This window comes from Orbicella faveolata, unplaced genomic scaffold (genome assembly GCF_042242905.1).
Source record: "Orbicella faveolata isolate gen_17 unplaced genomic scaffold, um_ofav_v1 contig_2, whole genome shotgun sequence".
Lineage (NCBI taxonomy): Eukaryota > Metazoa > Cnidaria > Anthozoa > Scleractinia > Merulinidae > Orbicella > Orbicella faveolata.
Window position 1 is genome coordinate 31,732,530 of NW_028301547.1, and position 10,369 is coordinate 31,742,898.

The following is a 10,369-nucleotide window of genomic DNA, read 5'->3' on the forward strand; positions in this document are numbered from 1 at the left end:
TGAATGACTGTGTCTGTGGAATGACGTGTTTCTGCACATGTCGTTAGCAGGCTGTACCTAAACACAAATTTTATTTTTTGGTCTGCAAACCGATGCAGCGAATTCAGCTTCAAAGCAGCCGAACTAAAATGCGGGAAAGAAAGACACTTGAATATGTTTCCTTCCGTTTTAGAAATGCTACAAAAGGATTAGCAAGTTAACACGATCGCGTGATTTTCTAAAGGGCTTGAAATTTTTCAATGCAATTTATATCACTTTAAACTCATCTTCCTCGTGGGAAAAATCATAAGCCCGATTACTCCTACCCGCCAGACAACACGCTATAAAATCATTAAGTTATTTTTAGTTCTGGGTATTATTATTATTATTGTTATTATTTTTAATCCGATCAAGGTCCTTTTTTTTTCTTTCATTTGCGAAAAACAGACCAGGCATAAAAACAACATTCACTGTCATTTTCAGAGCTTGAACACGCGCTCTCGAGCTCGGCTATATAAATGAGTTCTCTCTCCGTATGTATTGCACTTCTCATTTTCTAACTGACCCATAAGAATGAAACAACCGATGATTGCCTAGTTAAGTAACTAAACTCTCTTAATGAGACATGTAGAAAATATTTAAGCAAACATTGAGAAGATTTTTTGATGTTGAGCGTGGGACTCAAAGCGAAATAAGTTCCCATTTTTCCGCTTCTATTTTTCCTTTCGTTTCCTTTCTTATGTTCAGGTGAAATAGATCGCTGAATTGCATCAGTCATGGAGAAAAAAAGTAGAAACATTATTTACGGATAACATAAGAATTCAGGGTCATCTTCATTGATATACTACACTCCTTTTTTTTATCAGAAGTATATTTTAGAAGAATATCGAGACTGAAATTTGCGAAATTTAAAAATATCTTAAGAATAAACCCGAGGGTGAGATTTTAAAAAGAATATAAGTAATGAGCGTTGAAAGTTTGTAAATACAATACAATTATATGTTTTTAAGTAAGCTGTATAAAACTCTTCCTTTCTCTGAACGGCAAAACTGGCCAAAAAGTAACAAAAACAGAAGTAGCCGTATGATCAATGCTAATAACATTTCTGCAAGACGTTATGTGCCTCATAGGCTGGTTCCAGAATTACTTTAAGATGATTAAGATGATTTCAACAGAGCATTGGAGCAATAATGGCAAAAATTAAGTTACCAAAAAAACCTCATGGTTGAATACAACTGAGAAAAACTTATCGAGACTTCAGCTCTCAAGCTGACCCCGTGAGGGAAATTGACTTGAAGTTATCAATATTTCAATTAACACATACGTTTCGCGCTAGTTAAAACCGCAATAACACACACATTAAGCCTTCTTACGAGGTTTGACATTAACTTTCGAGAGAATGCTTGAGAATTTAATGGCGGGTCGCTTAGAGAAATGAACTAAAGTGAGTTGTTTTGAATAGTATTCCAAAGTTACCGTGCTATGAGTAGATTTTTAATAAATAATTTTTGCATTTATTGCTCGAACTTGGAACGGAACCCGTCTTAACACCATCCAGACACCAGATACTTTCGAAAACAGATATGTCATATGCTTTAATCTAAGAATAGGGCAACGGCAACGTCGCTAAATGAAAGGTTTGATAAGGAGAACAATGGCTGTGCACGTGCGCTATAATTCTTGGTACATTTCTTTGCCTTACTCTGCAAAACAACAACGTCAAATGACCAAATTCTGCGTTGCCTGGAGAACGTGAACCACAACGGCTTATTTTTAAAATTCTTATTTGGAATTTATCGATGTGTCCTAGATTCAGTTTCGTGATAGCTTTGACAGTGATAAACAAAGTAAATGGCTTTAGGTACCGCGAGATTCGGAGGTGAAATATGAAATTATTATTTAACAGACGTTGTCTTCGGCGCCGTCGTGGTTTATTAAGCTCCCTAATATTTACAAGAATATTTTAAGCCGCTAAAACAATAGTCTTATAAAAAAAGAGTGTATGTAGCCAGCTTGCTTAGCTTCTGTATCGACTACCGAGCTCTACGTGTAACCATAGAAACACACACCAACACTGTATTACGCGTCAGCCACATGAAACAACTACGGAGCTAAAGGAACGATCAGAACAGGAACAAGGTAAACGAACTGCGAAGACGACGCTGCTACACTGAATTATATACATTACTGTTTCTATGTCTCAGTATTGAACCGTACTAGTAAAGTTCATGTCTAGTACAGCTGGCAAAACAAATCACTAAGAAAGAATTTCCTTCATCATTTCAGTGTCGATTCCCTACAATTTGTCATGTTCTTCGTGTATATTGGTTCTGGGAGCTAACGCTAAAAGAACTATGAAATCACGCTATTTTATGCGATTTCGTTACATTCTGATCTTGGTCACGCCATTTTGAGTGATTACTCCCAAAACCAGGTCACACTATTTTATGCAGTTCCGTTACATAATGATCTTGGTCACGCTTTTTTGGTTGATTCTGTTACAAGCAAACTAGGTCACGCTATGTCATGCAATTCTGCTAGACTAAGTCATGCTGTTTTCAGTGATTCTGTTTACATACGAAATTAGGTCACACCATTTCTTGCGATTTTGATCTTGGTGGGTTAGGAAGGCTATTTTATGTGATTTCTGACTTACTGACGCATGCAATAACATCTTAGGCCTCGAGTTCGTAACGCAACACTGTTTTAAGATGATCCCGTTAGACAGTAGGTCACGCTATTCAAGGCGGTCACATTGTAGGTAACGCTGTTCCTGGCATCCTCTAAGTCACGCTATCTTTTTGGCTAATCATTTACAATCTGATTATAAAGGTTGATAACCTTCTATCAAACGCTTTTTTCTGTAATCAGCTCTTTAAACGGCTAGATCACGATATTTTGAACAAATATGTTACACTCCGCTCTGGATCACGGGATTTTGAGTTCTTCTGTCACGCTATCATTAGATGATGTCCTTGCAATCTGATTGTAAACGGTAAATCAAACTATTTAAGGTGATTACGTCACAAATGGTATTCATAAGTGATAATGTTTAAATTTGCTTATATTCGTTAAGTCACGCTATCTTAGACGAGACTGTTACAGTCCGCTCAAAGTCACGCCATTTTACTCGATTTTGGTACAAACCGGTTTTATAGAGTCGCGCTATGATTTTCAAAGATGTCGTTACAACCTCAGTTATAAAGGATAGGTCACGCTATTTTAGTTTATTTATATTTATATTTTTAATTTTATTTCAACAGTACACTGTTAACAATTCTTTTTTCTCTTATTAAAGTACAGACCAAAATATAATTTATATGCACGCTACTAATGTCAATACTAAAAAATAACGCACACGCACACTACAAGCACACACACAAAAAACTAACGCTAATTTCAGACTTATTTTATATCGGAAAAAAGTTTAGGATATACTACGCACAAAAAGCTATATATACATAAATAGTACAAGAACTCGAAAAATAAAACAAATATTACACCTTATGCTATTCAGTCACAAACCTGTAGGGTCGTCCTTATGTTGTTTAGATAAAGGGCTTCGCTACGTTGTTTTTAAGCTATTCTGTCACAAAATGTCTTATTGCTTCACCTTGTTTAAGAGAAGTTCACGCTATTTTTGGCTTTCCTGTTGCAATCTGCCTTAGGTAATGCCATTTTGGCTTATAGGATCACCTTCAATGGTGTTTAGGTGAAGGGTCAGCTCACGCTAGGTTTGGTTTTTCTGTTACATTCTGCCCTAGGTAACGCCATTGAAGGCTATTCTGTGACAAATTGATTGTAGATGCTAACAAAGGGTTGGTCACGCTAAGCCTGTTAGGGTGCTTGTGACTTTTCTAGGTGATATCGCTACAATCTGCTTATAAAGACAAGGTCACGCTATTTTAGGCGCTCTTGTCACAATCTGCCCAAAGTCAGGTTATTTTAGGTTATTCTGTGGCACAAGTTGGTCTTGAACTGGCCAGGTCACTGAAATCTGAAACAAAAACTCTGAAACTATAGAAGCACGCAGAGAAAGATAAGATACTATGGAAGCCACAGATAAATAGCGTCAGAATGAGCTACAATATTGTCCACATGGACAAACTGAGTGCCAAACGCATACCTTGATTTGTGTCGGGTCAGTTTCGTGAAAAGAATAGTTTAGTGAAGGTTTAATTTAGAAGTAATTCAGGCTCAAATGTTAAAATACATTTTTAAGACTTGGACAGTTGCGTGGCTTCTAGTGCTCAGAAACCACCTACGTTTTCTGTGAAGTTCAGATCTGACAGCTCGAGGAGACTGAAGTACAGTTCTTGCAATCTTGCTAAAATGAGCACCTCTTTGTATACACGACTCGCTGATGAAACGAAATCCAGACATTTTGAAAGGGAGCGTTTTCTTTACCTTCTGAAGGGACTTCTCTTTCCATAATGGCTTTTCTGATCAAAGCTCAAGAAAGTAAGTCTCCTTATTGGTTTCCATACATTAATTTTAATGTTGGTTCTGAGAACTTGTACGGCTACATCAAGACGGTGAATAAATATCTCCAAATTGTTCATTTTGCCATATTCTTTCTTTTTAGTTCTCTTTGTTTTAATGCAATGATATCGAAAAACGAAATTCATCTTGATTACTCTTGGGAGTAACATCTTTCTTACATTATATCTCATTGCCCAAATATTTTCACAGCTAATCCATGCAATTAATCCATACTTTCCAGAAGAAATCATGTTCGATGGCTCCCAGAGCTGTATTGATAAGCCATCAATCAAAGTTCAGTTGATGATTTAAAATCTTATTTGGGTTATAAAATATATTTGAAATAAATAAAAAAAAAATGCCACACCTTCTACGCAAGTTCTAAGAATCTCCCTAGATTCTTACTGGCCTTTAAATTAAATTTGAATATTGAAAAGGAAAGCAGAGGAAAGTGATGATCAATTGTAGTCGTTGAACACAACCTTTAATATGAACATCTTAGTTATAACAAAACATGTCAGGACAAAAACGATTTTGGCTGTTGGTTCCTTATTCTTGTCACATGGCAAAAAGGCCACATATTCCGCGTTGGCCTTTTCAGCAACCGTTCTTCAAAGCGGAAATTTTATTTCGTAATTTAAGCTCTTTTTCGACCTTTTTTGCGTGTAGAAATCGTATTACCGATGGTATATTGCTTCGTTTACCTCACGAGCGTATTTTTACGAAAACAAATTTGATATTAGTCAAGAATGAGAACAATCAACGAAAGATTAATGGCTCTTGGAAGTGTTCTAGAAAGTCTTATGGTTTCCTGAACTTTGGTCATAATTAAGGCCTCGTTTTCTCGTTGTTTCTTTAATAGTCCCACAAAAGCGTTCGTGTTGTGGGTAAGAAATTTTTGAACAACTTTTTCACTTAAGCAACTAGACGAACTAAAAAAGTAGAGTAAATCAACTTGACAATTTGAAATCTCTGCGACCTTGGAAAATGTTACACGAGGCGAACTTCCAACCGGAATTTTTTATTCTGCACTGTAATGCCAACTCCAAAAACAGCCTAAATGTAATTTTCCGACTTCAAAGTGAAAAACCATCACCTATTTTGTCTTTGGTCTTTAGTTGTTTTTGTCGTAAAAAGAAGTTACTGCAATGACGTTATTGCAGAATCCGGAGAGAGAGAAACGAACTGTTTTGACTGTGATTTTTTTGAGAAAGACAAAGGAACAATACAAGTGAGACAAATATGTTCGTACCTCGCTAAAAACAATTCAATATATCTGGAATTTTCTCCGAAAACCTGAATCGCATGAAAAAGCTCAAAGTATAAAACCCACATTTTACACTCGTACGCCAACGTCGTGCAAAAACTCCAATATTAAATACTTCACTGCGTACAATACCCATTTGTAATTCCGCTGTCAGTATATTAATAAACTGTTCGCTGGCTATTTTAAACCTTAGAATCAACTTAAAGGTTTAACAGTGAGGACAATTATTTGCTTTGCGTACCTTGGGTCAGAGTGATGTTGCAATCAATTCCCCTCTCAACAGCGTTGATAAACTTCCCGTTAAAGAAACTGCATGTTGTAAAGTTACATGTCGCACGCAGTATAAAGCAAATAAGACGTGGTGAGTCTGAATGCAAACGTCGCTAGCCACTTTAACGGCATTTGCCGCACATTCTAAGCCATTGGGCGATCAGCCTAAGATTTTTCGTCCAAAGGGAAGTCAGTCGCTATCGACATGTTCGCTAAATAATACTTTCTACCACCAGTGGAACAACGAATGATGACAACTTATTCCTCCCACGACGGAAATTATCCGCAGAAAAACAAACGTGGATTGGCCGTTTAGTGTATATAATAACATCACTGACATAACTGAAATACCGCAAAAGAAAGCCCTTATTGTTAGTCCGACCATCAATAGAAACTTTATTGTACTCCGAGAAGCCAATGTTGCCATGGTAACCACATTCCAAACCAAAGCTGCCCACGCACCGTTGCCATATTTGGAAAAATCTTGACAGCACTTTTCAATTTCCCGCGCCTAGTGGTAACAGTTTTTAAACTTTTCTCAGTTAAAAATTAGTGAGACGAACTGACTTGGAAAGCCTTTGACACTTGCACTGTCTTTTTCGTGGCTTTGAGGATCGCTCTCGAGCTAATCTGCTCTAAGGCAGATTGTTTGTTCATTACAGACTCGAATATATTTAACAAGGATTGTTATTTTAGCATTTTTGACATTTGTTTTCCTCAGCAGTTTGCGAGTGTGTTTCCAAAACGTAACTAATCATTTTTTTCCCGCCAAAGCTGGGGATAACTACTTTTTTGTTTCCTTTCTGTAGACCAGAAAATGCTTCACCGAAACTGTGACTGCTATTCACAAAATAAGAAAAAGCAGTAAGACAACAGGTGGGGTTGGTTAACACGAGCATTCCACGAGCGCCGCTGAACAATAAAAAAATCGTAGACTAAACACTGACTTTAGCCGATAAGGAACAATGGTTTCAAGCTTATTTTATCTTTCGGGAGAATGGACCATTGAGAAAATTAAGAGGTTGACAGTTTATAAAGTGTCTGATCTGAAGTTAGCGAGTGTGCGTATACTAAAAGGGTTAGTGACAGTGCTTTGTTTTCCAATGTGCTACCTTGTTGGGAGAAGGGGCAGTATTCCTGAGGAAACCTTGAAACTGGTTGTTACAAAGTCATTTTCATCGAGAACAACTTCCTCTAGTAAAAGTTTACAGTATCCGATACTCATTTGTGTTATATGGAAACATATCTTTAACACACTGATCAAAACAAACTAGAGTTGATTGCACAGTACTAACATGCCCCTCCATCCTCATTTTTCTGTATGACTAAGGTCCCCCCCTCACGTTTCTTATAAAGATTTCCGCCTCAAAGATGATGTCTTTGTCAAGAAAGCGTCCAGTTTTTTTTTCACTTGACCTAACTCATGCTGTAGCTGTACCTTTCATTAGTGAATGTTTACGTTTTGGCATTAGCCACGATAATGAAGAATGCAACTGAACACAAAGTGTCTTAGTATTGCTCAGCTATTGGAAAAATTTTAATCTTTTAGGAAGCCTGCCAAGCAAAGAAAGTAAAACTTAACCCTTGCCTTAAATAGTGAAACGACGGGCTCCTCTCGCTCACAAAAAGATGTTGTGTTCTCATACGAACCAGATCACCAGTGATAACAGGAATTGAAGAAGTGGTTCCAAATTGCTTTTAGGCATAAATGTGTGCTTTTAACTTCATGTGATTGTAGTTATAATTAAGTTTCTGTAATAACGCGGTTGCGCAACAACCAGCAGTGTTGAGAACAACCAAGTTAAATTTTTTTTGCCTAGACTTTTCACTGTCCGTAATAAACAGTGTCCGCATTGTGGAAAGGTTTCTTTGGTGAAGCAAACTTCGACAAGTACGCATTGCCAAGTCCATTTGTTCCAGTGGCTTGACCAAGGGAAAGCTTAAATTACTGAGGAAGAAAATCACTCACCGTTGGCCAAGTAAATCGTTCTACAGGCGTTCAGCCGGCTTGGCGGGCAAATTTCGTCACATGTGCAGTGGCGTGTAAACGTATTCAACGCGGATGTAAATAACTTATTAGCTCAACAGGCGACTAGCTAACCACAAAACAGTGGAGCGGACCAACGGCGAAGTTAAGACTACGACTCATTTGTGAAAACTAGGATTCTCTTAGTGAACAATAATGATCTTTCGCCAGCATATTTCATTTCAGGATCGATTACAAGGAATTTTCTGTTAACAATGTTCCTCTGTTTGCTCCACTACAGCCTCTTTAAAAGTGAATTGCTCCGACTGGACAGAACGTCGCCCTTTTATGTAATAACCAACCAAAACTTGTTTAGAGGCTTATTAAATGCGTGTAGTTATTCGTAAAAATATGCCAAATTTAGAGACTGGCATTCACAGAGGGAAATTTAAAAACAACTAACCCCAGTTCGAATACGTTGATGTTTCTTTTTCGTAATAAACTTCTAACGATCTACTACTTTATATATGCCTCGGCGAAAAGCCTTCATATGGTATAAAACTCAAGCATACCTTCTTAGCTCTGCCAGTCGTTGGTCGATGCAGTGGGAATTTGGCCGGCCATAACTCGCTGTGAGTTCAGTTCTATGTTACATACCTGGTATGTTTTGCTCTTCTCGGGTCGACGAATTCGAACAAAAAGCCTTTTAACACGGGGAACCTATATAGCCAGGCCTTGTTTTCAGGGCCCTAACTCATGGGAACGAGGTAATGGATTTGGACTGAATGCTACTGAGTGACTGGTTTTCTAGAACAAGATTTTCTCGAGAAGTTTTAAGTTGAACCTATAGTTGCAAACAGCGAGGTTGTCTTACGCCCGCCTCTATGTACGATTGAGATTTGGCATGGAGAATGGCGAGGACAAGCGTCCCTAACTTACAGGTATTAAAATGCTTGATCATACATGCTACACATGATTTCCCGCGTAACAAGCGCGCGTTTCTACTTCGAAATTCATTTCCGAGGGTGTGAAATTAGGCAGTAATTTGAGTCGCAAAAAATGCAAGGAAATAACGATCCAAGAAAAATTTCGTAGTGTAACAGTTTCTTTTTTAAAGGCATAATTTAATTTTTATAATCATCCCCTTCCTTAGTTACCACTGAGAACATCCACTGGGGAACTCCTCGAGGATTTCGATACGTTTCCAGAGGCCGCGATCTTTTTGGTTGAAACCAAGACTTCGAGACTGGGAGAGATCAGGAGGTCGGGCAAGCATGTTTAACAACTGTTTTTACAATTAAACGCATATGGACTGTGAAACTACAACCAGGATTTTCTGGTTTAGTCACGTTCGGTCACCACTGACAAACTCAAGGTCGTAAACAAGAGCCCGGAAGAGAACTGAACGTGGGACAATAATGCTGTCATGGAACTATGAAGTGTCTTTTGCGCCCCTTTGCGCCCCTTTGCGCGATGAGAAGAAGTAATGATGACGATCACTTTAAAGTATGATCAAACATGTGCTCTAAGTACGCCATTCCACAGTGACTATTAACCCTTATATATAGTTCACCACTAAATTTTCTCCGATTCTTATTGGTTTTAATTGATCACGTGACGCGATATTGTTCATCGGCGGAGTGGCACTATCAGTCCATATTGAGATGGATAGTACTCGTCCGTAAAAAACTTTCTGTTAACAAGCGGGCGAATGGAAAAAAAGAAATTGAAAGACGCAATTTGTCTGTTTCCTTTTTCAAATTTTACATTTGACTTAGACGCCAAATTATTATCATTGAAAACTGTTGAACTGGCGCGCGGAAGAAAATGTAGTGGTGAACAATAAAGACAGTGGAGTGTTTATAAATGTCTCAGAACTATTGGCCTGATAGTTTCCCCTAGACTAGCATATTTGGCCTAGCATATTTGACTAGCATATCAAATTTGGCCTCGAAGCTTCGCTTCTCGGACATCAAATTTGTGCGGGGCAACTACCAGCCGATACTTCCGAGACAGAAGCACTCCATTGTTTAAATAGTCTACGACAAAACCTGTTTGAAATATTTGCATTGAAGGGCCTTTTAAATAACTTGTGAAATCCCGACCCTTTGATATACCTGATGCCTGAAAAAGGAACCCCTTTCGGGCGGAGCCTCCCCGTATAGGCCATTGTAGAGAGGGGCTCACCCCCCCCCCCCCCCCCCCTGGGCATATCGGTACCTAGAATGATCTAAGAGGGACATTTGGGGCTCCGAAGTCCCTGATGAAAGTTCTCTCATTTGCAAAATATTCCCGGTTCTTCGCGAGCCACTCCCAGGCCTCCAGAAAAATTTCGTCAACCTTTTTAATTGGATATATGACCAAGAGCCTTTGGCATAATCGGATCATCTGTATGCTAGAGATAA